Below are 5,680 nucleotides of genomic sequence, written 5' to 3' on the forward strand. Positions count from 1 at the left end.
GAGAGAGAGAGAGGTTGTTATGAAGGACACGACGGTGGAAGAAGGATGTGAACTTCTGGTTAGGTGTAGTTTAATGATGGATAGTATCGTCCTTTTGGTAAGAATCATTGGAATGGGCTAAGGGATAAGACTTTAATTAGAATGGGCTTTAGTTTTCAAATATTTGGGCATTATGACATTTTCCCTTAAATTAAAAGCTACTCTATACGAACTACTCTAGCCTCCAGGTATTTTAAATACCATGCATTGCAAAATCTTCCTGCTTTCATTGGGCCACTGAGAACAGCTTATTTTGACAGAAAGAACAATGTGATTTGAAAAAGACTCAAAAAGCTTATCGCAATGTGCAAAAGAGCTCCAAGAGAATGATATCTACATATGACTGGGAAGTAAGAACAATCGTCTAGGCACAAAATGAGTCAACGACCCTGGAACGTACTAACATTGGCAGTTAAGCGGATTCTCTGCTACATATGCTTGGTATCTGGAAAGTAAGGAGGTATTTGCTAGAGCCCTGGTCATTGTATGGTCTATATGGAAGATACCGAGGCTGGCAGGCTGCTATGTGTAGCTTGGGATGGTTCCAAGAGTTTACATTAGCCAATGGGTTTACTAGGGTAGCTGTTTTTTTTTTTAACTTTTTATTAAATATCTCACACACCCTACCCTACATATGTCAATGAGATTTGAACTCATGACTTCAAAGTTGTTAGTTAATACCTTAACCAACCAGGCTGGGGTAGCTGATAACTTACCAATGTTCTGAAAAACACTAAGCCCTAGTCAGGCAAACAACGGGTGACTAGTGCCTAGGCGGGTTAATCGGGGGATTAATCGATTTTCTGGCTCTCTAGACGAAAACGGTGAAACACCGTCTAATGCCTAGAAGGGGATTAATCGGCTCTAGGCGGGGATTTTTAAAACATTGATACTTGCAAACCATGCTATGCACTTGAGGAAGAGTCAAAGTTGGTTTGTTGTTGCTCTTGAGTTTACGAGTGATGTCGTTCTGAGTGATTGTAATCACTAATATACAATCACTAGAATGGTGTTTGCTATAATGAAAATGAAAACACCATTAGAAAGAAAGAGAAAGGAAAAAACAAAACAAAAAACCAATTTTAGTGCTATCATTCCTCAATAATGAAACTCAACTTCTTTAGAGTTTGAAGAAAATAAAAATTAATTCCATCAGAAGTGTTGAAGTGCAGACCAAAATTCCATGCGAATACCAATCCACGTAATAACTATGAGAACCTTGAGGGAGTACTTCCCAACACAAACTAAGGGACTACGGTTCACCACACATCAACTCAAGCTTTCATAACATTGTCTGCGATCCTAATGGCCTAAGAGATTTGCTGAGATTTGTTAAGGATTATTACTCCCTCATATTTGACTTGGAACCACTTCATGGAATCCTCCTTTGTGACCCTGTGCTGGATCCCAACACGAGACTTGCATCTACGGCGGCGACCCACACGATAACTCGGTCGCTCCAAAACAACATAGAAATCCATTCTGTAAATACTAGTAGAAGGATCGTACCTGAAGTAAAAGTAATCACTCATGAACAAAAGAAACCAGAAAACAGATAAATAAAATAAAAATGAAGATAAGTAGTAACAAGTAACATCATTCCATATGACGTATCATGCATGACCAACAAATGCAACAAAAGATGATGAAAACTATGTGCATAGAACCAAATATCAGCTTCTTTCTAAATCATTAATTCAACATAAGAGCCAGACAACTCCTATATCGCACAAATCTATCTACTACTAAAAGGCAGGGCATTGTTAAAATCAATATAAGTACATATCAACTTGTTTCCTCTTCAGAATAAGAAAGATTATTTAGACAAAGACAGAAAATATGCACTTGACAAAAAGCCCACACATGATAAGATCTACACACATGGTAGATAAGCGCGACCCAGATCTTTAGAGAACAGATAGATGCAAGGAAATATTTTAGGGGTAAAGAGACAACTTACTTGATTCTCAGATCGATGTGCTCCTAGATACCAAAGCCAAAGCAATCGGTGTCACTAAAGTTCTTTCGCAGCAACTTGTATTCCTTGACTTTCAACCCACTCTCCAGAAGTTGCATGGCCTTTTCACCCCTGACAGTGACATAGCAGGCAATCTTCTCATTATGCCTGATGCCAAAGCTCCAAACAGTGTACCTTGCTACACATTTCAAAGAACAGCATTACAAAAGAATACAATGTAGAACAATGAAACACAAAATACAACAATGTAATATATGCATGCCGTCCAACATATTCCTAAGAAAATGATAAAAATTGAAGCATTTAGAACTTGTCGTTACCGTCCTCCCCATCTAGAAAAGTAAAAAGGCCGGAAATAAGCTAAATTACAGTGCATTTAGCAAAGGTTTTAAATGAGGTAATTAATAACTTCCTTAGTTCCACTGTCCTCCTTGAACAACTTATGCTCACAGCTTCACATCCTGAGACCTTACACATCTGAGGCGTAAAATCTAGAACAGAATGAGAACTACCTTATATGCATCAATAGACATCCTAAACAGAAACAACAAATTCCAAAGACTTAAAAAAATTCTTCTAATTCACTTCTCTCCTAAGCAACTCCAATCCAAAACCCAGAAAATCTCAACTGAAATCGTTACCTTTGGAGAAAACTAGGGTTTGGCCACTGAGTTGCTCCAACACCTGTACACACAAAAAGTAAGAATTGTTAACACAGATTGAAGGTAAAGTGGTAGGGAATTTGTGTGAGATGGTTAGTTACCTTAGCAACTCTGGTGAGTTGATCACCACTCTCGCCGACGGAGATGTTGAGGATGAGCTTCTAGACCTTCATTTCCCTCATTGGGTTCGCTAACTTCTTCTTTGAAGCCTGCATTTTGTTTACCCGCAAAACACATTAACAAGAGAGAATGATGATAGATGATAAACAGTGTAATCGAAGAGGGTGTGAGAGAGAGAGAGAGTGACCATTGGGGCGTCTGGATTGAAATTAGAGAGCCGGAGAGAGGAGGGGGGGGGGGGGGTTTAGAACTGTAGGGTGCTAGGGTTTTTGATGCCGAGTTAATGTTTCTAGGGACGAAATTACCCTCTTTCGAGATTTTTTTTTCTTTTTCAATATGAATTTTCAATAATGCCCGGTACAGTCATTTCAAGACTTTATAATTTTATATCAAATAAAACTGTCAAATATAAAATAGAGATATGGAGTCTAAACTTATGATTACAATATTTAGAAGAATTTTCTGACATAATATGTAGAATATTTTTATTATCTTTTTTGAATATGAGAGCTAGAATGACAGCTATCACGCTATAACCATTAACGAAATCTCATAATACAAGGGGAACATTATGCCTAAATATAAAAGATATTGCTATTAAAAAGATATTGCTATTAACACACTTATTTTTGCTATTAACACACTTATTTTTGCTATTAACACACCTCATTTATTTTCCTATCCACGTATTTTTATTTTATTTACAAACTTGCCACTTAAATTTGATTGATGATTGGTTCTCACCATATAAGAAATATTAAAAAGAGGTGTGTTAATAGCACCACCCAATATAAAAGCACCCTAAAATAATATTAGGTATGTCTACAAACTTTATGTATTCTAACAAGCATCATCTAACAAAGAGTGTACCATTGGCCATTTAATTTGCTTTACAATTTTGGCGACAATACCAGAAAAATATCGCTCATACAAAGTCATAAGTTACTATGTTTATCAGTTTTCCGGCTATGATGTCACTGGAAATTACCAGTGACCCTAAGTTTCATCTTGCCACTAGAAGACTACGACCATTTGACAAAGCAAGGAACTCCTTGCCTCATTAGGGCAGACATGGTGATGCATGCACTTACCAGGACATAGTCCACCAGTATCCAATACCACTACAAAACTATAAAGCAAAAACCAAAAAGAGCACATACTTGGATATAGCCCTCTGTCAGCCATAAGAAGATGGTAACTTATTTCAACAACTAAAAAAAAAAAAATAACTTACAGTAAAAAACATAATTACCCAAATTGAGCCCAGATCCTAAATCTAGGCCAAAGATGTGTCCAAGATTGGGATAAGCCCATGCCAGGTCTAACAACTTTCCTACCTCAACCCTTCAGTCGCACCACCGCTGCCATCGAGCTCGCCCTTCTGGATCGGTTTCAACTCCACTGGAAAACCCACCACTCATGCAAAAACGGTTCTCTTGAGCCCTAGGCTTGAAGATCTGAATCTGCCTGCTCACAACCATTGCACCCGAGGTAGATTGATCAACCAAGCCTTGATCAATCTCCAACCAAATTGATTTTTGAATTTCGATCTCGTCATCATTAAACACCCCACCGTCCAGGTCTTGGGGTCCTCGTGTTGTTAACCCAAGCAGATCCGCCATTCGTACCCGACCTCCACCACAGATCCAGCTGTTGTTGTTCTTGACTAGATGCACACTTCCCCATCATCGACACTTTCCTCAAACCCAAGCAATAGATCACAAGTAGGGGTGGGTTCGGTTTTGTTCGGTTCGGTTTTTATCTAAATTCAGAAACCAAACCAAATAAAAGATTCGGTTCGGTTCGGTTTGGTTTTGCATTTTTTGAGACCTTGAACCGGAAACCAAACCAAACTGTGGTTTGGTTCGGTTTCGGTTTTTTTCGGTTTTTCTTCTTCTTTTTTAAAATAATTTTTCTTATAATTAGTATGCTTTTAGCTTAGTAAAAAATTATCGTACTTTAGGTCTTTTTTTCTTCCATTACTTGTTTTTACAGGGACATATAATATATCAATAAAATTTATGACAATGATTCTCCAACAAACCAACAATCTATAAATCAAATAAATACTTTGAAAGTTTAATACTCAATAATTTCGAAAGTATTGGGAATTGACCACGCTAGCACACCATGAAACCATAATTTTAAAACTTCTATCTTGAACACAAAATATAGACTTCGTAGTTTAAAGTCCATCCAAATAAATTCTGAATTTTAAAGTTTTAAAATCATAAATTTGAATAAAAAATAAATTAAATATTATAGTCCATCATCTAAAGCTCGCAAGAATGAGGTCTTCAATTTTAGAGGTAACATATCACTCCTTGTAATTTGCATACACGACACCTAGAACATTTCTATATGTACATAAAACGAAAATAAAAAGCAAAATATTAGAAAAGATAAACATATAATTATATAGAACATAAAACCAAAAATCATATTCTTCGAATCAAATATTTAATAAGAAAATAAAGACAAAAAACGACGTCGTTTTAGTGGGATTCGGTTTTTCGGTTTGGTTTGGTTTTTCAAGGGCCGAAACCAAAAACCAAACCAAACTAATTAGGTTCGGTTCGGTTTTTCTTAATTCGGTTTGGTTTTTTCGGTTTGGTTTTTTCCGGTTTCAGTTTGGTTTTCGGCTCTGTTTTTTTCGGTTTTCGGTTTCAAAATTCCACCCCTAATCACAAGAGCAGTCATCAGAGGTTGGACAACCATGCCTCGTCCAACGACGACGTCGATAGGACGTGCCACTGAATGGAGAAAGAAATGAAAGGGAGTATGCGAGAGAGAGAGAGAGAGAGAGAGAGAGAGAGAGAGAGAGAGAGAGAGAGAGAGAGAGAGAGAGAGAGAGTAGTAGTAGTAGTAGTAGTAGTAAGTA

At 37.2% G+C, this 5,680-nt stretch overlaps 1 pseudogene; it reads right to left on the bottom strand.

Moving 5' to 3' along the window:
- Window positions 1-1,349: 1,349 nt before the first annotated feature.
- LOC101312267 lies at window positions 1,350-2,894 on the bottom strand (annotated as a pseudogene).
- Between the last annotated feature and the right edge of the window lie 2,786 nt (window positions 2,895-5,680).

This window comes from Fragaria vesca, linkage group LG6 (assembly GCF_000184155.1).
Source record: "Fragaria vesca subsp. vesca linkage group LG6, FraVesHawaii_1.0, whole genome shotgun sequence".
NCBI classification, from domain to species: domain Eukaryota; kingdom Viridiplantae; phylum Streptophyta; class Magnoliopsida; order Rosales; family Rosaceae; genus Fragaria; species Fragaria vesca.